Source organism: Mycteria americana, chromosome 21 (assembly GCF_035582795.1).
Source record: "Mycteria americana isolate JAX WOST 10 ecotype Jacksonville Zoo and Gardens chromosome 21, USCA_MyAme_1.0, whole genome shotgun sequence".
Classification (NCBI taxonomy): domain Eukaryota; kingdom Metazoa; phylum Chordata; class Aves; order Ciconiiformes; family Ciconiidae; genus Mycteria; species Mycteria americana.
This window is the reverse complement of record NC_134385.1, coordinates 7076851-7102518: the sequence shown is the minus strand read 5'-3', so window position 1 is coordinate 7102518 and position 25668 is coordinate 7076851. Positions and strand designations below refer to the sequence as shown.

Sequence of the window (25668 nt, the reverse complement as noted above, 5' to 3'; positions counted from 1 at the left end):
AATCTCCCCAGAAGGGAAAAAAAACCAAGAAAACTGAATAAAGGGCAGGAGGGAACACAGGAAACCCGTGGACAGCTATTTAAAGAGTCAGTGATGGCTCATGGAAAACGCTGAAACACATTCCCGTTAGTGACAAACCTGCTGCTTTGGCCCTGGGTCACTCGCTGCATCCCTTGGGGTCCTCACTGCCTCACCCTGAGCAGCAAATGGGGAGAGGCTTTGTACCTGACACCTTTTCCTGGGCATCTCCCAGCAGCTTGGGGCAGGAGGAACCAGCCAAAAGTCAAGGGCCCAGGGTTTCCCTCCTAAACCCCTTGAAAGCTCCTAGAAGCTCTCTGAGTTTCACAACCTATTTTGTGAACCCGGTACCCCACTACCTAAATAACAACCACTCATTCACCTTCACCGCATGAAATGGCTGGAGACGACACGCCATCACTTCCAGCGGTGACGCAGACCTCTAAAGCATTCAACCCACAACTTATCTTACTACGTTACTTTTGGGGAGCGCATGTCCAGTCACATGCTTATCTAGTTGGCCTTTTATCCCAAGACCATACCCTACCCTGAGGCGGGAACACAACCAGCTCTCAACACAAGACCCCTGGGGTCCCTTTGTCACTGCTGGCTCATGGTTTATTATGATATTGCTGATAGACAGGGCTATCAAGAGAATAATCATACACCTGAAGGTTAATAAGGCCAGTCCATATACACCTGAGACTTAAATCTACTGGTAATTCCTATGAAAAGTGACAGTAGGTGGATATAAAATTAATGGTTGTGTCTGTTTTGTGCCTTTTGAGTTCTGCAAAGTACCATCTAAGCGATGCAGAAGTTGGATTTCAATCTGGACGTAAGAGCGTGGCAGTAAAGACTTCAGGGAACTACTACACTTAAAACCAGGTTTGCTGGGAAAAGGGCCAGGCTCAATTTTATTGGATTCTCCTGAGGTTTCCCCTCTAAACTGCACCACCAAATGAGGGCTCAGCAAACCTCTCCAGGTCTCGATGCATCTGAGAGCAACATTAGCAGAGAAATCCAAATCCTATGTCTGAAATCAGCTGGATCTAGCCAATTTTTGACACACCTTGCCTTCCTGCCTAAAATCTGTAGGTCTCGTGGAGAAGCAGAGCTAAATAACTGAAACCCCAAAGCCTCCCAGTGCTGCAAAGTTTGAATAACAGTTTAATGAGCAGGCGACCCTCCAAAGTCCAAGGAAGAAACAAGGGAAGGGCTGGATAATTGGCATGGAAAAGACAACTTAGGATCTGGAAACTGAGGAGCTGCTAAAACCGAAAACCTCATTTGCATAAAAAAAAAATCTTTATATTATCAATGTATAATAAGGTTTCCCACAATGCTGAAGAAGCTCTACTCTGAGTTTGTACCAGTGGCTGACCTGCCTGCTCGCTCCTACAGCAATGCCCTACACGCGCTTTGTGCCTCTGCGAGATGATACACGGGCTTCAAGGCAATGAGAGACAAGTAGTCCTTGCAAGTCCATTTTGGGAAGGTAGGAAAACTTGATCTCACTCATGTTTTCCTCTTAATTATCCCTGCCTAAATGTCGCTGAGCAGTTCCCAGAAGGAGAGTGCCTCCAAACTGAAATTTCCGTGCAACTGAAAAAACAAAGGGTTACAAAAATTCCACCTAGGTGTATTTAAATGGGTTAGTTGCTATTCTTCTTAGGGAGAAGACTTCTCAGAAGATTTCCACGCAGTAAACACTCAGGGATGTCTGTGCTCATCTCATTGAGCTCTGCACGCCTGATTTCCTCGCCTTTCCCTGCTGCACGTGCAACCCCTGTTCAGTTTCTCAGAAAGCTCAGAAAAGTGGGCAGTAAGTGACAAGCGGTGCTACAAGAGCTAGTCACAGCCTGGACTTCCTAGGGAGGAGGGGCTGGGCTTGGTTCAGGGCTTTGCAAAGAAAATGAGGCAACATAGAGGATAAGGAAGATTTATTGCACATTTACTTTCACCAAATGTTTTTTGAATGACTGAATAATCCCCTAGTCCCTTTAACACAGGCCCTCCCTGACACACAATGCGTCTTTTGATGCTCATTAAAAGGTTCACCTTATGCAGGCATGTAATTAGAGCTGGGCAGGATAAAAATCTCCATTCTGATTACTGCACCGATTATAGAGACCAAGATCCCAGCTGACCGTGCAAAGCCGGCCTGGGAAAGACCATTTTCTTGAATTCAAGTCGTGGCGCAGCGGGAGCACTAATCACAACTGTCCTCTTGCAAGGTGGTCTCGGCAGAGCCCAGGAGAGGGAGCACCAGTGAGAAATCGGTGCGGATTAACAGGCGAAAGGTGGGAAGAATTCAGCAAGTGTAATGAGCAGAATGGAAAACAGAATAAATATTTCCCTGCATCCCAACTGGCCCTACTGACTGCAGATCCCAGCAGAGCTATAAAGATCTACTAACAAGCAGCCTTTTTAAAGTCAGAGACAATGGTGTTGAATGTATATTTTAAATAAATTGCTTTCCTTTCCAGAGGGTTATTTTTTTTTTCCCTAAATTTGAACCCCCTTGCCAAGAAACCAAATGCTTTAAAGTGCTTTAGAAACAGCAAGTCTGCTGAAACAATTTTTGCATTCAACATGTGCAGCCAAACATGGCCAGAAGTTATGACGGCAGAGCTCCTCCGAGCACAGAGTCGGCAGGAACCTCAGTGATTAGGGGAGCCGGAGGCAGCCGGAGGAAAGCCAGCTTTCCTAACGCAGAAGGAGCTACCCGACGTGGCCATGGGACTTTGCCAGTGACGTACGGCAAGGGAGTTCCCAGGAGCCCCTCATTAATGACCTGCCACCCAATCAACAGGATGGCCGCGGTGATTTCCCCAGCTGGGATACACTTCCCTGCTCTCTCCGATTACTGCTAAACCACCCATGTCAGCAATGCCTTATCCCTGCAGCTCGGGAAAGGTTTCTCAACAGCGCTTTTGTTGTTAACTTCAGAATAAATATTATTTTCGAAACCGTTTCTCCAGGGACTCACCCCACCGGATCCCTGTAGTAGTCTCCCACATCCGATCACGCTCACACACACTGCAAACTACGCAAACTGAACACTGAGCTATTCTATTGACAGCTGCCGTATATTTTTCAAGAGCAAACTCCAAACATTTCTGAGTTTGCTCGCCCCCCGGTCTGCTCTCTCCTCCACCCCGGCTGCAAGAACGTGCTTTTGCTCAGACGAGAAAACCAAACAAGCAGAGCCTGCGGTCCTGTCTCTGCTTTTTCTGCCACACGTGCACCTGGGCAGCCACTCATCAGGGCAGGGGGAAAAGAAATCTTGTGAGGGTCCCTTGTTCAGCTGCTAAAAGCGCAGTAGAGAAGCTGCAGCAGGACATACAAATGTTTCTGAAATGGATGATGTCCGACACAGAGAAATTAGAAGTGCCCATTGAGGATCAGGATGAAAACAGTCAGTCACTGTGAATAAGTCCCCTTCCTTTACGCTGCAAGAGCGTCCCCAGGAGAGGAGAGGGCTCCTCAAAGGCATTTCTCAGGGGCTGCACCGCACTTCTGCATCTGCCGAATGTGTTCCAGAGGACACAAAGCCCAGACCTGCTGCAAGCAGTTTGGTAGCAACCATTAATTAATCAACTAGTGACTTCTGGAAGTTTTCTTTGATGCACAGTTTACACAAGTCCTCTCCAGATTTTGTTTTTCCCTTCCTTAATAAGGACCGCAGTGAATCTTTCACTAGTCCAAGAAGCCCGACAGCAAGCCTTGGAGGCAGAAGGCTTTTCTTCTCAGAAGCAAGTCAGGACAGCACATATCAACCCCCACCATGTCCTACACCAGTATCTCTGCATCCTCCACTGAAGGATACTTCTCTAGGGATGAAAGAAATCATATTTCCAGGACCCCTTCAGTTAGACCTGTCGGCTAAGAAGTGGAAGGCAGGAAGAGGATGGGGACAACAAGACTCACTGAATGGGCTTTGGAGCCTCTTGACACCTGTGAGCCAAGTGAGAATCACAACATCCCACCTACCACAAATCCTACCTATTCTTACCAGGAAAATGCACTCTGACAGCATTGTGAACGTTTTCCTGCAAGAATCAGAATGAGAAGTTCCTGAAGCACTGGGATTGTGAGAAAAACTTGACAGTCCCCAACGAGCACAGCTTCCTAGGGGATCGCTGAAGCCAAATAAAATAAGAGAGATGGGAGTTACGACGAAGAGGCTATCAGGACATCCAGACAGCGAAGGTTAAAACTGGCCCTGTGCACTGACACTAATAATCTTTCACCACCAGGGAAACTAAAAGGCTGTAAGCTACAGGTTATCCTCTAGCAGCGGAGCAGGGTTTGGATTGTATTGCTCACACCATAAATCACCGTGTCAGCTGCCCCAGCCATTTCCACTCATCAGAGTGTAACTGGGTAAAAGTGCCAGGCGCTTTCAGGATGGTTGGCCAGTTAGCTAAAGAACAGGGAGGGGGGGGGAAATAAAATAATGCACGGTGCCTTTTTCCGGAATAACAATCCACACATTTGCATAGAGCAGCTCAGCGTGCGTCTGCATTTCTGATCACACCTCTGGGTGCATCAAAAGCATTATTAATTTCCATCGAGGAGGATTAAGAAGCTTAAATCGTTAGCACTCATTTACTCAGACTTAATGTATTTTTAAAGCTGCCTCATTTTATGCTGATGTGCAGGTGCTAATCAGCAGTGAGAAACACTTAAAAGGGATAAAACACGAAAAAGGTCAGCCCCAGGTACAGGCCCTCCTTCTCTGCATCCAGCAGGTTCAACCTCCTCACCTGCCTGCAGAAGCCCAGCAGATAGTTCGGACTCTGAGTTGGGAAAGTCAACTTGCTAGTAGCTCACGCTGGGGTTTTACTCTCACAGCTTCTCGCTCACATCACGTGTCGCCCAAGAACAACCCCTCCGCTCCCCACTTGCTTTCCTGTACAAGTGATAAGGAGGAAATCCGTCCCAGACAGACAGACAGACAGCTCACGCCTGCCACATGGTGCAGCCAGCGAAAGTCCACAGCTCGCAAGACCTTAATTAGAGGTGGCCGCCAATTAAGAGTGGAGCTGCAGTTTGTGCCTGTGCCAGTGCAGGCACCCGGGCTGTCTGGCGGCGGATCAAGAGAAACAACCCCTCCGTGTTTACAGTATACAGTAGCCCAACATCCAGTAACTCCTGGTTACTCATTGCAGTGACCTCATCAGCGAGACATGCCCGTGCTCTTAATTACGCCTCATCGGCTACTCTTCCCCCTCAGCACTGACCACGGCTGATACAAGAAAAATAAAGAAATTATATAGATATTAAAGCACCTCCCCGCCCCCAGCAGCGAGTGCCTGGAATGAAGCGATCAGATTTGTTACCTGCACATGCCCCCCGCACTGCAGCCGCGGCTCTCCCATGACTCTGCCCGGTGAGAGGTAGGGACCCTGGGACTCCAGGGGGATCTTCTGCCGGGCTGCAATAGAAAAGGTTAGTTTAAAGCTCCTTATTTGGGCAGTGATGTAAAGGGAAGTTGTTCAGGCAGCGCCACCCCCTTTTTCCATTCACTACACATTGTTTCCTGTTGTCAAGCAGCTGCTGTGGCTTTCGGCACAGACAAGGGAATCCTTCAGCCCCGGGCTGACTCCGGGTGCTGCAGAAGGCGCTGCGAGGCAGCCCGCTGCCCGATCCCGGCTGCCCACGCACGGGGAGCGGGGGGAGCAAAACTCATCCGGGCTGGACCGCAGGAGCGGGTCGGAGACGGTCCCCCCACCCCGCCCCGCCCCCGCCAGCTCTTTCCATCACAAAAGCGGCTTCTTGCCTGCCGGAGCCGGTGCCGTCGGAGGAGGCCGGCTGCCCCGGGGCTGGGGGGGGAGGGAGGCGGGGGGGAGCCCCGGCCCGGCGGAGGGAGCGCGCTGCCGGCACGGCGCTGCCAGCGCGGCTCGCCCGCCCCGCCGCCTCCCTCCCTCGCCGCCTTCCTCCCCCACATCCTCCTCCTCCTCGTCCCCTCCCCATCTGTCCCGGCTCCCCCCGCTCGCTGATCCAGGCACTCCCCCACCGGCGCTGCCCGCGGCAGCCTCCCCCGGCGGCGCCCGCCGCACCGCACCGCACCGCGGGGGGAGCCCGCTCCGCTCCGCTCCGCTCCGCTCCGCGCCAGCCGAGCGGCAGCAGCCCAGAGCGGCCCGGCAGAAGATCGGGCTGCAGTGTGGGAGCGGGCGGGGGGGGCACATACAGCCCCGGCCGCCCCGTCGTGGGGCGATGCCGTCCCGGAGGGGACCCGGCAGCATCCCCCCGCGGCTGCAGGAAGGACCGGCGGGGCTGCCCACGCAGGGCCGTGCCGGGGGCAGCCGGGGGCAGCCCGCTCCCGCCCGCTCCCGCGGGGTTTCCAGCCGAGGGGAACTCCGAGCTCACCGGCCACGTCCACCCGGCGCGGCCGAGGGCGGGCGCGGAGCGCGGCCACAGCGGGAGTCGGGGCTCTGCACCCGTTCAAACTGCCTGATTTAGCCCCAAAACGCACCCCGGTTGGTTTGTTTGTTGTATTATTATTATTATTATTAATAATATTTTTTCGTGTTCCTTTTTTTTGTCCTTTTTTGTCTTTTCTTTCTTTGCCTGTTTTTTGTTTTGGTTTTGTTTTGTTTTTTTTTCCCCAAGTGACCACTGCCGTAAGGAACTGAAAGCCTGAGCCCTTGCGCTAAAAGGGGGAGGCAGAGCGCTCCTTCGCACGGCTGCAGGCAAGGCACAGTGATCAGGCAGGCGAGATCCGCAGAGCGGGTCCCTCTTCCGCGGGGTGATGGCCAAGCGGCTCCAGGGGCGTTTGTGCCGGCTCCCAGGCGGGATCCCGGCTCCGGGCTGGGGCGGGGGGGCCGAGATGAGCTCAGAGGAGAGAGCGAGGTAACCCTGGGTTTTCAGCCAGGCAATTGGGAAGAAGCAGGCTGGGGGTTTTTAGAAGAAAGCAGAAGAGTAGCCTTGCATCCCAGGCTGTGTTTACATTTAAAATACACGTGTGTATTCAGCAAAATGTTTCGTGCTTCTTCTGTAGTCATTAGAAGTGCTACTGTAGCTAGGGTTTTACTGGCAAAAAGGAGAACTCTTGCCAAGATTCCTTCTTTTGCTCGGCTCATCAGTATATGCTTGATAACTGATGGCCACTATATGGTGTACCTGGTAAAACATTCTGTGGTGAAAGCAGTTATACCCCATAGCTGGCATGGCCATCCCAGAAAAACTGCATCTCAGCCCCCCTTTTCTAATGCAGGCTACAAAAAGAATCACTAGTTTAAAAAAAAAACAAAAACAACAACAACCTCCCCCCAAAAAACCACTATTACCAAGCCTATGTTCCTATCTGACTCCAGACTTTTATAAAGTCAGGGTTAAGCCAAAAAAAAGTCACCTAACGATGAAATAACGATGATGTGAAGTCTCTATGATGGAAAGAATTACACTGGCAGGCAAACAAGAAACTTAGCAGGATGTGCTTTTTGGGTGAACATCCACAGAGTTGTCGTTTCTCTCAGAAAACAGCATGTTGCTTTTCAGGAGAATTAATGATTGGAAACCTGCTATCAAAACACCAGTCTGGCCCATCTCCAACCAGCCACAGAGCAAACTCCATGTAAACTGCATCCCCAAAATGCTTTTGGTGCTAAAACCGAGAAAATACCATGTAACACATGCACTTTCTATAAGCATATTATTTCCTCAATAGCCCAGTTTCACACCCAGTCTCAGCTTCTCTCATTCTGGATAGAAATGAGAATTAGAGCGTGATGTAAAAATGCTTCATAGTTTTATTTAGTTTTGCTCCCATGCTGCTACGATCTCCCCTCTCTCTCTCAGCCTGAGTCACTTTGGTGTAAGCAGGTGCAGTTGCTTGAGGTCTTTAAGGAATTGTACGGATGCAGTCAGACACTGGATACGCTAACGGGCCCACAAGGACTGTCAACCAGTGCATGTGGAGAGTCCTCTACCCTCCCAAACCTCTCTTGATAAACACTGAAATTGGGTGTGTTTTCCCCTCGAGCGAACTGTCACATGGGGCTGGCTGCGATTACAAAGCTGCTCCGTCCCAGTCGCTGGGGTTACAGTCCCAGCTGCACATCAGTTTGCTCCTGGCCACAGAGAGCAAATCGCATCCGGAGCTCTGCAAGGACCGACTCTGATGAGCCAAGAGCAGTAAAAGCAGGTTTGTCACCTAAAGGCCAGCTAACGCAACCTGGACGGAGCAGGGGGACTGTGGCAATAGAAGGGACTGCATATGGCAAGGCATCCACTTTCTTCATCAAATTGGACTTGAGTATTTGGACGGACACATAATAAATGAAATAACAGCTCACAAGAGCATGGACGGAAACGCAAGGACCCCTAATCAGAAGCAAAAGCAGTGTCTCATTTACTCCATGCCACAGTGGGGAAAAATCAGTTATATCTCAGTTACTGTGTAAGCACCTCAGATTCCAGCAGCAGCCTCACAATGGTTATGATTTTACTAGACCAGACAGACAGCTCATCTCCTCCTGACACATCTACGATCTTCCTTCCTTTCTTCGCACATGGGGATGAACTGAGAACTGGCTGTGAGAAGCACTTACTAAAATATCACCTTCCAGTCTGAAAGGGCGAGGGCACCCACTGTGCCTTTGAGAAGCTGCAGCACCTGCTATGATAAACTCTCTCTCCTTGGAAGACACAGTCCCAGGGATTCGTGAAAATAGTAGCAAGGTGCTAATGTCGCTTCTGAAGTGCACCACAGAGTACCAAACATGGGCACAATTAAGATTTTCACCAAAAAAAATGCTATAGTTTTTTTTATTTATTTTTAACCAGCATCCTTGACTCTGCCCATCACACCAAACACCCAAACGCCATCTTCCCAGTTATGGAGAACGCTGTCTTCCCCGTTAGGGAGGTTGACCTCTGTCTGCCAACACCCACAAAGGCCCAGGTATTTTTCCCCTGAACGGTACAAACACGGCCATTCAAGGCAATCAACACAAAGGTGTTTGCCTGGTGGCAGTGGCTTTTCTTAAGTGGAAGAGTGTGGTTTTGCTTAAATGGGAAAACGAAGGGCCAGGTTCCCCTGAGGCTCCTCTTCCCACTGCAGGGTCAGGAATACACGGGGTTAAGTTCAGGCCACAGTGGTCAATTTTGTGGAAATCCTTTGTTAGAAATGAGCATTTAGTCAGGAAAGGGACTGTCCTCAGGTTGAGGATGGTTAAAACAACCACATTTCACTCCCCATTTAAAGGTCAGGCTCTTTTCCTCCCCTCAGTGTTTAGACTGGTTATGCTGCCTTCCCACCCTTCACCCACCCCTGTTCACCTCAGCATGGCCCAGGGTGTGCAAAAATTACCCGCTGCCTGAAAAGGCCTCTTTGAAACTGTTCCCACCTCTTCTTTTTTTTTTTTTTTGAGCTCTATTAGTTTTTCCACCATCCCTGCTGCTGCGCAGGAGTTCCCAGCGGAGCTCCTCCTCGGAGCACCCTCTGGTGCTCTGCACGTTTTGTTTCCAGCTGGTCCCTAACTCATCCCTCTGTTCCCTGCTGGTAAAACACATTAACAGAAGCCGAAAGCGTGGTCAGGACTTTCAGGTTTTCCATATACGTGACTGCTAGAGATGCCATTTGAGTAAGTGAGTGGGAAAGGAGGTTCCCCCGAAAGAACCCTTTCGCTACAGCCTGGGAATCGGGGATTTTCATGTCAATTCTCCCACCGATTTGCTATACAGCTGTCAACAAGTCACTTCACCTTTCTGTGTCTAAGTCTTCCCATCCGGGGAAACTGTCTGGGGACTTACAAATGCTGTTGTGTGTTTTGTCTTTTTTTTAAAGCCCCTATGCCCAAGTATGAGCAATCACACTCCTGATCGAAGAGGGGACAGGGAGTACGGTTTTCATGTCATCCTTCCCCTCGGGAAAGCTGGAGCAGCAGAAACCCGTGAATCAAATGTATTTCAGACATATTTAACAACCTTTTACAACTTGAACTGTAAATCCCTAAAAGTGAAACAAGATCTTCAGAAGTTTTAGGCACAGTCAGTGCCACTGACAAGCCCTGAGCTCCCCCTGCTTTTGGAAATCCCACCAGGCACCTTTCCCGAGGTATGTTTATTTTGAGCAGTCTGATCCCAGAAGCCCACATCCCATTTCAGCCATCACATCAACAGGCAGGAGCTTAACGCCCGCTGAAGGGCAGTGCCCATTGGGCTGCCTGGGAGCCTTGGTCCCCCGCTGTGGCTCAGCTCTCCGCAGCTCGCCTCGGTCCCGGACCTCAGGCACCGCAGGAGCTCAGTTTCCGTCTCACTTTCCACATCTGCAAAATGGGAATAACTCATTCCTTAACTCAAAAGGTCCCTGTGCTCGTTAAACATTTCAAAAGCATGCGGGAGAATCTTCAATTATCCAAAAAATCACTGCAAAGTTTCATTATTATTCCAACACTTACATTAAAGACACATGTCCTGGTAAGTAGCAGGCATGAGGAATCATTATGCTAATTTTAGACAGAGCATCTGCTCAACGTTAAATCTGAAACTTTGTCTCGAAGAAATAATTTAAATTATTTTTCTTCAGAATTGACATTTGTCAAACAATATGTTGCGAATAGAAATCGCAGCCAACTATGAGTAATCCGAGCGAGCACACATATTCTGCTATGGCGAAAAGCACTCGGGGAGAGAAGTTGCTGCATTTTGGCGTAGCAGGAATTAATGAGTAAAATAGCCAGGCTGACGTGCTTCCTGCCTCGGAGCCGTCCCTGGCAGCTTCTGCCGGTGGCGCAGACCCTCGCCTTGGGGCCGTGCGTTCTCCATCCACCTGTGCCCCTTCCTTCTACCTTCACTCCCGGCAGCCGGGGATTACCCAGCCTGCCAGCTCCCTGCCTGCCTCCCGGGTCCTGCGCAGCAGCTCCCAGGGAGAGGGCCAGTCAGAAACCTAGGACCTCTCCCTTCAGCCATAGGTGTACCTATAGAGACCAAATAGCTTTAAGCAATGCCTATTGCACAGCTGGAATAAACTACATACACGTCTTCGAGCACCATCTTACCCTATTTTTATTTTTTTGCACAAGCACCCGAGCAGCTTCCCACTCGCCTAACACAGTTTTACAGAGTACCTGGCGATGGGAGATAGCATCTTCAGAGCTATTAGCCTGGACGCTTTCAGTTGCCAGCCCTGTTTGCACTGAGGGAAGGGACGCGGCTACCTTCCAGCGCGTTTTTTCCCTTCCTTTCTGTTTTTCTGTACAACCTTCCTATTAATTTTAGACCAGTCGTTTCCAACGTGCCTGGGGAGCCCTGAGGATCTGGAGGCAACTTCTAAGGGTTTTGTGAGTTGTAACTAAGAAAAGCAAACCCAGCGCCTGGAAGCTTAAATTTGCTATGCAAATGGCTGCACCCCACTGTAAAAATGTAAGATTTACAAATCAAAAAGAAGGTTGGAAACCACTGACATAAACCAATATATGGTAAACACCCCAATAACCACATCAACACACGTGAAACAAGGTATTACAGAGTAGGTCCACGTCTAGCAGAATGGGTGTCTATACATAACGAGTGTTAATTTAAAAATTAAACAAGCATTTTTACCATATATTTTGAATTACACTGTATAACAGGAGTCATCTCCCCCCAAAAATAGTGCAAAAATAAAAGTTCCGTTTTGCTTTTCAGAAGTTAAATGGTCACAAATTGCCATCGTAGTGTCTACTGGATAAGGTCTTTTGAATTCTACCTAGTAGAGCTCCTAAGTCCCATCAGAAATTGCTCATCTCAAATATCCTAAATGCCTGTTTGTAAAATCAGCCATCAATCCCTGAGCCATCTCCATTTTGGCAGTACCATATGTATACAGTCCGCAAGTATTTGTCAGCCTTTTAGACAAAAGATGGCATAGAAATAGCCATTATTTAAAAATTCAATCATGCTGCCTAAAACCTGTTTCTCCTTAATTTCAACCCTGACAACACTTTTCAAACAATCACAATCACTTCTGACTGTGACATTATCAACTGTCCCATGCAAATATTCTCCTTAGATTCATTTTGCCTTAAACACGGTATGGCAAAGGATGAATTCCCCAGCAGGGAGAACCTTGTGCCCACAACCCCCGAGGCCTCCAGGAAGCAGGCAGTAAAAGCCATGTGTAGCAACCAGCAGTGAGATGGGGCTTCCAAACACCAAACAGGAAACCAAGCAAAAGAAATTAATAACTAACAAAAGTATAAATAAAATACTCAAAGGGTGGGGGAGGTAACAGAGAAAAAAGACCAACGTACACCCTGGAGAAAGCCTGTGTGTAAAAGGAAACACAGAGCCTGACCTTCCACCAGTGTTGATCCCGTCACTCCCAGTTTACTCCAGTGCAAGTGAGAACTGAGTAACGCCCAAAACTTTTTTGCTCCATCCTCCCTCGCTACGTGCCTCGCTGCCTGGTGACAGCAAAACATCGACCACCAGCAGAGAGAGTGGTCCAGCCAGGGCAGCCTGAGCCGGCATGTCTGCGTGCTTTGCGAAAAACGGGGTGGTACGGCCCTGAGCTGCTCGAGTGAGCAAAGCGAAGCTGGTGCCACACGGGCTGTTCAAGCTCACAGGAAGCGAGGGCTTTGCTGGGTGAGCCTGCGTTATTTGAATGCCATGCTCAGGGAGCACGACAGCCTTTGAGTTTTCAGATGAGCTCCAGGTTTTAAGTCACACGTCCCAACCCACTGATGCTCGGATGTGGATACTCCACTTGCGCTTTGCATGCCTTGGTGTGTCTCAGCACATCGCCAGCATGCTGCATATCCTCTGCAGTGGTGTAATTACAGCCAGGATTAACCCAAATGCTGCCAGCGCTTGTGTTTTAGAGGAAAACCCCACGCAAAGCAATAGCTGGCTGCTTCTTCCACCCCTCCAGGGCAGCATCCCGCTGTAGCTGCTGCTGCAGGCACCCGTCCTGCAGCGGAGGCAGAGGAGGCGGCGGCGGCCACGGGCAGTGTACCCCGTCTTGGACCTTTGGCGCTTGCTCGCACGCTGCTCCCATAACAGTTCCCTCTCAGGTTACCCCTGAGCTCAGCCCAATTCACCTCTCTGGCACGCGAGCGGCGGGGGAAGACGGGGCGCTGCCCTGTGAGGCTGAGGGACTCTCACTTCAGTTGCAGGATTTTGTCACGTGCTCCAGCTGAACCGGCAGGTTAGTTTACTATTTTTAAAAATATCCCTTGGGCATCCAGACCTTCGGATGGGTGCTCTTTCAATATCATTAATACGTACATAGATAAACACGGAAGTTTTCCTAACAGTTTGCCCATTCATTTCAATGGAGTAATTCTGAGGTTGAATTTGGCCCCAGCTTCTCGGCGGTGTTTAAATAGGACAATTCATGCTGCACATGGCCACGGACTGGCCCAGGAAGAAGTAAAATAATGAATGACACAAGAAACATTGAATAATACATCCTCCTTAGAGAAAAACTAGATTAATCCTGAAGTGCAGCTTTAAATGGGGCTACATCATGAGATGGATGAGTACAAGGCCTGGATGGAGATGGACAATGACAGTTCTTATTTTCTTCTAGAGGCAAAACACTCATGCATTCCCTAAAACCGCCTCCTCTGCTAGGACCTGGGGATAAACAAACAACTTTTAATACAGTTCTTCCAAATGCAGTATATTGAGCAGCAATTACAAACTCTTAAAGCTTTTAAGGCAGTAACATCAGCAGTGTGTGCTTGGACTTAAACTCCACAAATACCCATATACTGTGAAGCCAGGTAATAATATATCAGTGAATTTTCTTGGAAGAATTATTTCCCATGACAAGAGCTCTACCAGAAGCTTCTGCTGCTCTTCGCACTAATTGCATTACCTCATTTCTGCTTCTCGCTAAAGAAACTTGCAACATTTTGTCAGCTCATATTCTCTCTTTCAAGTCAGAATTAGCAATAGAAAACCAAAATAGTTTTATTAGTGGACTGTGTCCTTTTAACAAACTTCAATAATAAAACATCATAAGTTTTGCATCTGTGGCTAAACGCAACAGGACTGTGGGGGGTGGGTGCGTTCGGCCACTAACAGACAGCATCTTTTGATGGAAGCTCAAGGGAAAGCAGGCAGCAGCCTAACAACACCGAAAAAGGGAAAAAAAAGCATCATTCAGGCAACAACCATAACTTTATAGTTAAGAGTCAGCTGAGGTTTTTTCGCATTTGTAAAGCAGGGATTTCAGTTCTTTGATGTATAAGAAAATGCACACAGCACAGCTTCTCCAAATTCACAGCATTTGTTCTTTAAGTGCAGAAACATGCACCCACTGCACAGTAATGTTAACACTGGTGCAAAACTAGTTTCTGCAGCAATCTTGCCTTTGTCCTAAGCGACCAAACAGCACAGTAACGTAGGGTCTGAAATACTTTGTGCAAAGTTAAAATTCAGTAAAATCTTAAATGTAGACTACACTAGGAAAAATATAATTAAGCAAAGTTACGAATGACTGCTGTACCTAACCAATATGCTCACCTATGTCGCATCATCTACTTAATACATCTCTGAAGCTGTTATGAGACAAGAAACAACAAATCTCTTATTTATCGTGTCCATGCATTCACTGGTGGCTGAAAGGAATGGGCAGGGCCAGCAGAGTATGGCAGCAGTTCTCATTGCTCACTTGCCACTGCTTGTTAAAAACTTCGTGGCTACTTGGTAGTTTGAACGTTGGGGACTTCAAGGCTCCCAGCAGCCTTGCCTCTTTGTTTGGCATCTTTGTGTGCTGCTGCGTAGCACAAAGGAAGCCTTTAAAATACAGAGAAAAAGGGGGCTGGGGGTTTTAACCCTGCACACCTTTTCCCAATCTGCTATTCTTGGCAGCACAGGCCTCTAAGCTATTGCTAGTAAAAATATATTAATGTCTGTCTTCTGCAGCATGCTTCCTGGCTGGAATTTATCTCGCTCAGCTTCAGATTTCTACAAAGTAAATACCTCCACACCTCCTTTTATGGAGGAAGTCCCAGAGTTGAATCACTTCACTGCAAGATACACATCTAAAGTAGTAGGTGAATCATGCCCTGGAACATTTTTTTCTCTCTACTGACTGCAAAGGGAGAGTGGATGACTTCTCAACTGGAGAGAGATGAGAGGAGTCCCAACCCTGCTGCTTGCACTGCCCCGAAACTTCGGTAACATGCTCTTAAAAGGATGTGTGTGTGCGAGTGCATGACCACTAGAAATGTCACCTGACTACCCTCACTGTCGTTATTATGTATTATTCATTCAGTTGTATATCATTCACTAATGAACGCCATGCAAAAAAAATACACATTTTAGACAAGGAAATTCATCAAAAAGACCCTTCCAAATAAGACGTAGTAACTTAGAACTTATAAACTTAGGAAATTAAGACTTCAGGTCACATACAAAAATAAATTCAAATAAAAACATGTGAAATGAAGATATCAAAAAACCCCTAACACTCTGATCAATGCATTGCAGGAAATTATAATATCACCACTGCAGTGTTTGTGGTTCCAGAACCTGAGCTGCCATTCTGGGTCAAACCAAGCTCTATCCACTCCTGTATCCCTTCTCCAGAGGTGGCCAGTAGGTACGTGGCTGTACCATCAAACTGCACCCAAGAAGACACACCAAGGGAAGCCAAGGACAGGTCTTCTCCAATGGTTGATTGAACTTCATCAGTATCATGATGAAAACCCAGAACTGCAAACAGTTTGCGCAAACAGGGGAAAATACCTGCAAAGTGCTTGGTCCACTTGGAAGTGTATGTGCAGCCAGTCATTAGTTGACATGCCACCACATGGCCAAGTAACCTTCTGCAACAGCCAAGACCGTGTCTGTGTACGTGGCTACAACCTAATGGGGGCTGGAGCATTTGCAGGTGAAGTTCAACCTCCAGTAAGCTCCTTTGAGTAGTGTACGGGCTACTCTGGCCCTCAGGGACGGATCCGACCCATCTGTGGACAGCTGCTCCTCCCAGCACAGCGCCAGGGACTGGGCAGGACATGTCTGATTTAGACAAGAGTTGGCTAACATCCTTCCAAACTTAGTTTTGATAACCTGAAAGTAAACAGTCCACAGGCAAGATCCCAGCTCTCTTAATGTTACTGTTTATTGGGGTTTTTTTAGGCTGGCTATCCTGTAAACATGGCCACACATCTTGTTAAGGAGTAAGGGAGTTTTCATAACCACCAGGAGAGCCCCTGATAAACTTACTTTGCACGAGAAGTTATTTTTCTCTGATTTTTATCTTTTCTGCTGTCCTATATTCTCTCTCTTGCATTCAGGATGCATTCAACTGAAAGAGTATGAATTGGCCATAGAGATATTTGGGGATTTATTCCTGAAAAAGAAAATATGGCATTGCCATTTCATTCCATTCTCTAGGAAATGAGAATGCAGATTTCTGGGAATCCAGAGAATGGCACTGAAACACCAGAAAACTGAAACGCAGCCTTCAGCATGGGCATTATGTGGACTCCTAACCAAGCAGTACACACAGGTCCTCCAAGCCACCACCCCCAGGGCAAAGGAAACAACTAAATGCAGGCACTGCTCTGCCATCGGAGTCTCTGGTTCCGGAGTCTCGGAGCAGATTCTGTGAGAGGAGGACGGGGAGAGTTCACATAAGTTTATATCCGTAGTAGGGATGCTGGCAGACAGGTTTTCTTTGTGTGTGTGTGTGCACAGATGTCTTATTTCAGAGATTTGCCTGCTCTGCCTCGGGATGCAATGAAGATCTTTCACATTTTTTAATGTGAAAAATGAAATCAGGAGAAAGACCGTCTCATTTGGCTTGAATTCATTTGCTGTTTAAAGTGTTCAGCTACAATGAGGGAAACTCAGATGAGATCCGATTTTCTCCACCCATGTGAGCATCCTAATAACCTGGTAGGTTTGAGGTGGATCATAATCCTCTCCACATGAGGAACTGGATCTGTCTTACGTAAACAACTAGTTATTCATTGGAAAAAAAAATCAGCTGGGGTTTTCCATGTGTCAAAACAACCAGCAAGAACAAGGGCATCCCACATGTGGGACCCAGCTAAGTCTGACTCTGGTGGGGACTTCCTGGGAGCCTCTGTCATGGATTTCTTTCCAGATCTGAGAAAATCGTGGTCAGAGCTGGGCTATTCCTGCACAAAGTTTGTGTTTGCGTGAATCCCAATTTTCCTGCTCTCCGGTGCTCAGGAGAGCACAGCCGCATTTCTCCTCTGTGCCTGTGAACACGTTGTCCAAGCTCGGGGACAGGCAAGCTGCACTGATCCTCGCCCTCACAGCACACAGTTTCCTGTCCTACATTTTCTCTGTATAAAAATACAAACTTTCAAAACTGCAATTATTTTTAAAATAATTTTTGTTTTGCAACTACTTTAAGTTCATTCTTCAGTGTAGCATTGTGCCAAGGGCATAACATTAGCCAATAGATTATGTTTGGTTATTTTACTGAGCAGAGAAAGAGAAATGAAATACTTGGCAGTCTTCTCTCTTTGCCTTTAGATTCCCTCTTCTGTCACATGAGGTAAGAAGGACAAATCTTGACGCTTCGTTTTAGTTTAGATTTTTTTTTTTTGTGAAGTGGAAAGAGAGAAAAGCATTTTCTGCATCTGAGCTCCCATGCCCTGGGCAAAACCAGAGCCAGTCTTGGCCCACACAGCAGCTGGGTGATACTTCAACAATTTGCTATTACACCAGCTTTTGTGAATTTAGGGCTCGTGTATCCATGCACATCGTGCTCATTTTGGAGGATGAAGCTTTTAAAACTCATCTGCTCACCCTTGTTAAGTTTCCCATTATAACTCCCCAAAACAGTGTTATGCAATCTGAAAAAGTTGCTCCAGTCCCCTTCTGCAGCCCCTTAGAGACCCCAACCAGGGAAAAAATCACAAAGCCTAAATGTAAAATCAATTCGAACTAAGGGGGTCTGGAGAAGAAACACAGAGAGGCAGCGCTGCCTGAAAAAGCGTGTTTGAGCTGTCAAGCGCATATGGTGGCCAAATAAAAGGGTACATTTCTATGAGTGCATTTCTGAAGCACTTGATGATTTATTTCTAGATGCAGAGAGACAGGACAGGCACACAGTGAATTTCAAGGCAGAAAAGGGTTGTTGTAAATCAGGTTGTCATTTTTCCTATCTTCTAAAAAGAATCCCAGAGAGGTTAATTTAAACAGCGAGGTATGTTTCCCACTCTCTCAATTTTCTTCCCTCCCTCATGGCTATATGGCAGAAGATGTGTTATTACTTACATCCAAGGCAGGAGAATAGAAAAGGACTTCTGCGGGAGATCAGCCAATGCTCTATGCTGGGTATCAGCAGAAGATGGAGAAAATCTTTGAGCTTTAGGTGATGTCCAGATGTTTTTGCATCTGCTTTGGCATCTTTGACTGGCTTTGGCATCTGATGTGGTGTGCACATTCAGGAAAGCAATCCAGACGTGCCATGCTCCAAGCTGCTTAGCCTTGCAGATGCCTAAACTTGACTAGAGGCCATGTAGCACCTAAAATATCCTTGGGTGCTCGCATTCAGGCACCCACGCATGCTCAGAAATGCCCCAAGCTTTGGAGCTGGACACTTGGCTCATACCTAATATCTGTGTCTTGATCCAAACGGAAGGCAGCTGCTTGAACACCACCCACTAGGCATGGGCAGCCCCCAAATTCAGCACGAAACACAAAAGCTGCTCTCTGACACAGATATGAGAGACACTGTATGAAAACTGCTGACGGGCAGTCACCTCCTTCCCAGGATATGTTTTATGATGTTTCCTTGAACTAGAGATTTGCCGTTCCCCTTAGACACCTGTTCCTGCTCCCCTCACCTCCCACAAGGAAAGGTGGGAGACATCATCTTTTGGTGGAGACTGCCATGCAAGGTTGTGCCAGAACATGGCCACGACCCTCTTGGCCACTTCTGTGGGCTATATCAGGTTATGCAATAAAAATCTCACCTGCACACCCACAAAGGAGAACAGAGTCCATGGCAGGCGGGGCAACCAAATAACTCCCTGCCCAGCTACTCCCAGCTCCATCCCAGGAGCCATCAGCCCATCCCAGGCCCATGTCTACAAGCCCAGAAGAGCACAGGGCACAATGGCAGGTGGAAGCCCAAATTATGGGCTCAGAGGAAGGGACACCCTGCCTGGCTCCTCCCAGGGCTGTCCCAGGAGAGCCACAGCCTCACGGTACAGTTCTGAAACCCAGTGAGATGAGTCAACTGGAGCTCCTTTGAGATTGAGGGGGTGTGGGACACACAGGATGCAGGGGAAGGGCATTTGGGGATTGCACAAGACTTACAATAGGATGTTTAGGGAAGGAACCCCAGTTGGGGAAAGCAGGGATCAAGATGGTTTTGGGAGGAACATATGTGGTAAAATAGAGGGATAAGGAGACAAAAAGGGCCATCCCTGTGTAAACAGTGCTGGTCAGTATGCTTGACCAGCCATGCTCTGTGCACGATGAGTCGCATTCTGTCCTATCTTCTATTAAACTTCATTTCTGTTTTCCTGGGTGCAGCAGCTGGGCTGGGACCAGCGGTTGGTGTGTGATCACTAGCAAACACCAAGTCGGACTAGTTGGCAAGTAGGTGAAGGTCCTGGGAGCCAACGGGGTGCGTGTCTCTCTCTACAGGTAAGACCACAAGAAAAAAATGGCTATCAGAGGGACTGGGGTGTCCTGGCCAGCTGTTGGAGAGGGGCATGTGTGGAGACGGTGGTGTGTGAGTGGGTCAGTACCAGCAACTGGAGTTGCTGCAGCTGAGGCTGCAGTGCTGCACAGGACTGCGGTCAACTGCAACACCTAAGCATTGAGGTTTCTTTGGTACAATGTGCATATAGAATGGCAAAACTGTTTTGGTACCTTTGTGTCACCCATTACAACCAACAGGCCTGAGAAAGTGACATAAAAATAACTGTCTTGGTCATCCATCCAGGAGATCTGAAACCATAACCTCCTCCAGAAAGCTGTATTCTGCCACCAGCTCAGCAGTGCTAAGCTTCCTTCCCTGACTCTGTTTAGGTGTTTAAAAGACTAGCTTGGAAATTTTTCTTTTATATATATTATTTTACAGTTTCAATTCAGCAGAGAAAGCTCCTAAAATTTTCCTTCAAGGGCTTAAATCTAAGTAATTACAGGCTAGAGTCACACAGTATATGCTGGCTGGTAGAGCTCTCTTCACTGCCAGAAAAGCAGGTCAATTATAAGCAATGAACCACATTACCAGGAGAGAAAGCTGGTTTGAATTCTGGTCAATTAGTGCTAAAACTGTCTTGGAAGAGAAAGGTAAATTGAGCTAATAGAGCTATGCAGCGAGACCTACGTATCTCAGCACCAAGCACAGACAGCAAAGGCTTAATTTCTGAGATGGCAGAAATTAATGATGTTTTGGCATAAAATCAACTTCAAACCTGCAGGGTGAAGTTAGTGAGGTTCCCATCCTGTCTCTTCTCACCTCCAACTTAGGGTCTTGATTAAAAAAACATGCCTACTTAGGGAGGGTGCTGAAACACATAATTAACTTTAAGGATGTTCTTACATACTTTCCCAGACCGAGGCTCACGACAAAGTGTAAAGAGCAGCAGTATGTAAGGGCTTGCTGGACTCCTGCCATTCCCATGACTGCCACAGCCAGGGAGGAAGAGAAGGAGGAGCGAGCATGAAGCAGGCTTCCTCGGGTGCTCCTTGCAAAGGGCTGGCTTTCAAATAGCCCAGAGACCTGGGACCAGTAGCTTGAGTCAGGGGGTTTGTGGGAATCCTCCACCACCACCACCACCCCCGCCATTTTGACCGTGGATTATTGGAAGTAACACAAGCTTCAAGGAAAAGTTTGGAAAGAGACCATTAGCTTGAAAATTTTCTTTTCTCCAGCTGGTAAATCTGCACATCACCTCCCAGAGGCCACGTCTGTAGAAAGGGAGAGCCAGGCACCTCCCAGGTCTCTGTTCACTACCGCTCATGCAAGGCGTATAAAGGTGAATTGCCCTTTCAGGGCTTATTGTCCAAGACAGCAGCAACCAGTGGGATGCAGCAGCACAGCCAAGCCCAGAGGGATGACAAAGAGGGGAAATCGAGTAGGCAGTTCCCAGGACATAGAGGGAAAGCAGCAGGTGGAAAGCTGAAACTTTACGGCCCCAGATTGCCTCCTGCAAGCTGGGAAGGGGCTGTAGCTCCGGCACTCCTCATGCCCTGTCCCATGTCACAGCAAGAACACAAGAAGCAGACACATGGAGCCCAGCTCTCAAGAGGCTATGCACCAGTGGCCGGGTCACTGGGCTATTATTTTTAATCCCTGCCTTGCCCCTGTGTACCCAGGTATAAAGGGACATCCTTCGTAGGCACATTAACACAGCTTGGTTGAGGTGGGAAGGGACTTCTGGAGATCATCTGGTCCAACCCCCTGCTCAAGCAGGGCCACCTAGAGCAGGTTGCCCAGGACTGTTATCTGACATTGAAGTGCCCCAGGGCTTCCCTGCCCCAGAGCTTGCTGGTACTGGGCAAGTCTGAGCATCACGAAGCACCCGGTACGGACGTGGAGAATCTGGTCCTAGGCATCCATCTCTGTACTACGATATACATCGCACTGTGTTCACCAGGTGAGTGCTGCCATGCCCTCACAAACCTTCACTCTTCCACTGCTGGAGCCAGGAGAGGCTGGCATGGGCCAAACCAAGGAAAGCTTGAGATCAGAGGCAAGAAGAACATGTTGGGTCCACCGTATCCCAAAGCTGTCCCACAAACCACCACCACCATATGAGAAGGTGCTACAGGGGCTCTGGGTCCCACAGGCAGAGATGCAGGCAGCATGGCCACGCTCTGCCCGCAGCATCACCACATCATGCCTCTGCCTCCCCTTGAAACAAAGCTCCTCTCCTTACGCAGCACAGGATGGGACCCAGCCACACGCAACCTCATCAAGCATGAAATTTAATGCCCACCAGATCATGAACTGACACGACAGAAACCATCAGCAGGTCATTGCACATCACTGCATGGATTTACAGTGACATAAAGCTGATTAAGAAAGAAAGGAATCAAGGAGTAAAGCTTTGCCTGGACACAAGGTCCAGATACAGGACACCCATTTGGTTAGACAGGGTTCATCCCATTTTCCCTCTCCATGGGTTTTGCTTGGGTTAACTCTAGCACAAAGTGGGGATTGTGAAAGCCCAGGAATACTCTGAGGTTGCTGGCAGCCAGTTTTATTGGCCTGTTTGCTCCTCTAGCTTTTCTTAAAAAGCTCAAAAGCAAAACAACTGCTGCTCAGACACGCAGCAATCCACTGAGCCCCATGTTTGGCTGTTTACAGGCAAACCGCTACAAAAACACCCCGCATCGCTGGAACCTAGACACCTTTTTTTTTTTTTTTTTTCTCTGCTAAATGGTATGGTGACCTTAAACAGCACAAGCCATCTCAGAAGTGCCTCAGCTGACCTGCTGCTTATCTAAGCAGCTCCCTAATCTCCCGGCGGTCAGAGCTGCAGGACCTGCCCGTGGACCTCGCAGCTCTGCAGACACCTCCCCCAGTCATAGGTGCCAGCACTTCAAGGACAGGTGCAAATCAGAACATAATAGTGAGTATAAAAGGAAAAACCAAATGCTTCCTTGCTGGGCTTGCACATGTAAGACTATTTCTTAAGCAGCCTTGCTTTTTTATACCTCTCACAGAACGGCTCTATGCCTAGTTTTGTTAATAATAGACGTGTCTGTCTCTTTTTTAAATGTTATTAAGATCCACTCAAAGATTTTCCTTGGCAATGAATTCCAGGGCTTAATCATGCACTGCATTAACAGGTTTAGTGTTTTTAAATGTAATATTTAATCTCCTTAGAAGCCACGTGCTTTTGCATTTTCAGAGCAGGTTAAATAACAAGACTAGCGTATCCTGTATACCTTTACAGGATGTTTATTGCATTGATCGAATTTCTGTGTATTGGACACATTGCCGCTGCGGTGCATCTTCAGAGTGACTCACCCTCTCTAAACGTTGCACTGATTTATAGAAATCCTTCACATCCATCTCAATTAATGCCAACAAAACCAAAAACGTCTGTTTTTCCACACTCATCTCAGTAACGCTTCCCGCATGGTTTGGGGAAAAAATGAGTTTATGCACTGACATTCTTCAAACGAATACTTCACGTTGACTGTCATGCTACCACAACCAGCAGATGACAAAATGCTATTGCTTCCAGATCACTGTAGTATAAGCCACGCTGTCATACCAGGACTGCCCATGTCTAATAGCTTTCAGACAAGTTTTCCCCATAGTGTGAGCTGGCTTAATACACATGCAGTTGGTTTTACGCTGGCAAAAGGACAGTTGTACACAGGGAGAGGTTTCATGTCAGCCTCTCCCCTGTGCTGTAACACCCAAATTTTCTCATGAGCTTCCCCATCACCACGATATGACAACCAGATCTAATACTGATGAAGATTAAATATGTGCACAGATTTCAGATTTCCTCTTTGAATGCTACTCGCTGACTTTACCTGTACATAACCAGGTGCTAGCCTCCTGTTTTTAACATTCACACTCTAGAGACTCTATTTTCTTTCTGTACCCAGAACAAATAAGAAAATGAACCTACCCACCTCACTGCTGGAAGATGTTATTTACTCACCTACTTAATTTTGCTTCTGTGCTATTATAATAATAATAAGAGAAGAAATAAGAAAACAACCAAGAAAAAATAAGGGTATTTTGTTTATCTGTGTCAACATGAAATGGAGCTGGTAAACATCACTCTTAAAACTCAAGTATCTTTTTGAGTTTAAAAGTTACTTCATCTTCCAGGATTAAATGCATAACTGTGGTCACATGGGATTAAAGCAAATCCAAAACATTAAAAAATGCTAACTCCTTGTCTGTGAGAAGATGTATTTTTTTTCCTATAAACAACGTAAGAATTCAGACTAAGCTAACAATATTATAATTGCTCCTGTGGCTACAGAATAGAGTTTGAAATATAATTCAAGATGACAACACATACTTGAGGTATATCTTGTTAAAAGTAAAAGTCTTCAACAGCCGAGAGCTCCCATGTTATGAATGTTAACAGCAGCACATCATTTTCCACTTTAGGATTTTCACTGTGTAATACCCATGTTAGTTTAGCGCACACACTTGATGTGTCATATGGAGGCAAATCCATCATCCATACACTTCTCTTAACAGCAACATTGTTCACATTGACTGAAGATGACCCATTACACACAGATAATTTTCAAAGCTGTGGTTCATTTCTTCAAGAGGCTCAAATATTGAAATGCATTAAAAATTTGTGTGCCAATCCTGGGCCTCCATTAGGCCAAACTGTCCCATTCCCCCATCAATCCTCTTTGATAGCCCGTGCGTTAGCAATGTGGATCTGTAAGCATACCTCTTCCTCTGAATCTGACAGGGTATGGACATTCCTCTGCGTATTTCTGGTCATGGCATTTCTAAAATTTTCAAAGAATAATGGAGCCCTTGAGCAAGTGTAAATTGTTCTGGTACAAAATCCATGTATAGACAGAGAACTGTCTTGTTAAAATGCACATGGAAACATTTTGCAGAACATCTTTTAAAAAAATCCGACAGAGAAACAATATATCACAAAATACAATGTATTCATGAGCGTGGTATGGATAAAGTGCAATTGCTGAGCTGTTGTTATTTTTTTCAAATACATGTGAGTGTATTTATATTATTATGGATGAAAGACAATAAAATATGAGGAATGACATTTGAAAAATAAGCTTGCCTTTCTCTGTTGGCACAGTTTGTGGCTTCTTTGAATAGGGCTGCTTTTGTTCTTTTTGGATATATACCTTATGGAGCATAACAACACTTTCCTAAGAAATAAATGTTTCAAGCTGAATCTTCTAAACACCTTCCATTTGAAAACTGGAACGTATAAATACCCCAGTGTTAGCCTAGTAAAATCTGAAGGACTTTCAGATGAACAAGATAGGGTAAAAGTTTCACCATAGAGTCACACACAAATGTACAGCTAAACCTGTGGGCTTGTTCTCTTCCATGATGAATCTTCGCAGGAAAACAGAACGAGCTGATCTTTGCTAGATTAGACTCGGAGGCACTTCGCTGGCTGAGGGCCAAAAATACTGTGATTAAAAATGCTAATGTATATTTTGGGATTACTCTGTTTAACTGCTAAGACAAGTTGCCATTACAGTATCATTGGTTTAGTGCTGTAGTCAGCACCTGGCCAAATAAAAGACGACCCTTTCCATACCTAAATGCTGGAATTTGGGATCTCGGAGATGCCCAACATGAAGCCCAGGCAGGACTTGCAGCCAGAAAGATCTCACATACAATCTGATCAATTTTGAAGAACATAATCCTTTGGAATCTTTCTGAATTAATACTCATTTAAACTTGAAAACCCCTGGGACAACTTTGTACACCAGCTTCCCAAGCAACTCAATGTAGTATAGAGGAGCATCTTGGGAAAGATTCTAAAAATAGGCCCCCTGGTTACCACAGCAAAGTACCCAAACATGCATGGAAATATTTTCTTGCAAACTGAGCCTGGATTTCACTGTTTTCTACCCCATCTCCCAAGACCATAACCTGCCATAGGATGTTACAGGTACATATAATTAAAATTCAATCTTTTCTCTGCACTGAGCTCCATCCATCCCTTACATTCACTTTGAACCTCATTGGTCGCAGCTGCCTGGTGTTTCAGTTCAGTC

At 47.0% G+C, this 25668-nt stretch overlaps 1 protein-coding gene across 8 annotated transcripts in view; it reads right to left on the bottom strand.

The window, feature by feature from the left end:
* Positions 1-25668, bottom strand: part of HIVEP3 (HIVEP zinc finger 3) — a 275758-nt gene that overhangs the window by 115374 nt on the left and 134716 nt on the right. For 5 of the 8 annotated variants that reach the window (XM_075522544.1, XM_075522547.1, XM_075522550.1 and 2 more), the window contains exons 1-2: positions 5807-5958; positions 5367-5461 (exon numbers count right to left, since the gene is read on the bottom strand). The exons of 1 other annotated variant lie outside the window; for it this stretch is intronic. The gene's annotated coding sequence lies outside the window, so the exon portion shown is untranslated. Of the gene's footprint in view, positions 1-5366; positions 5733-5806; positions 5959-25668 lie in introns of those variants that run through there. 2 more of the 8 variants (XM_075522545.1, XM_075522546.1) reach the window with 2 other exon arrangements.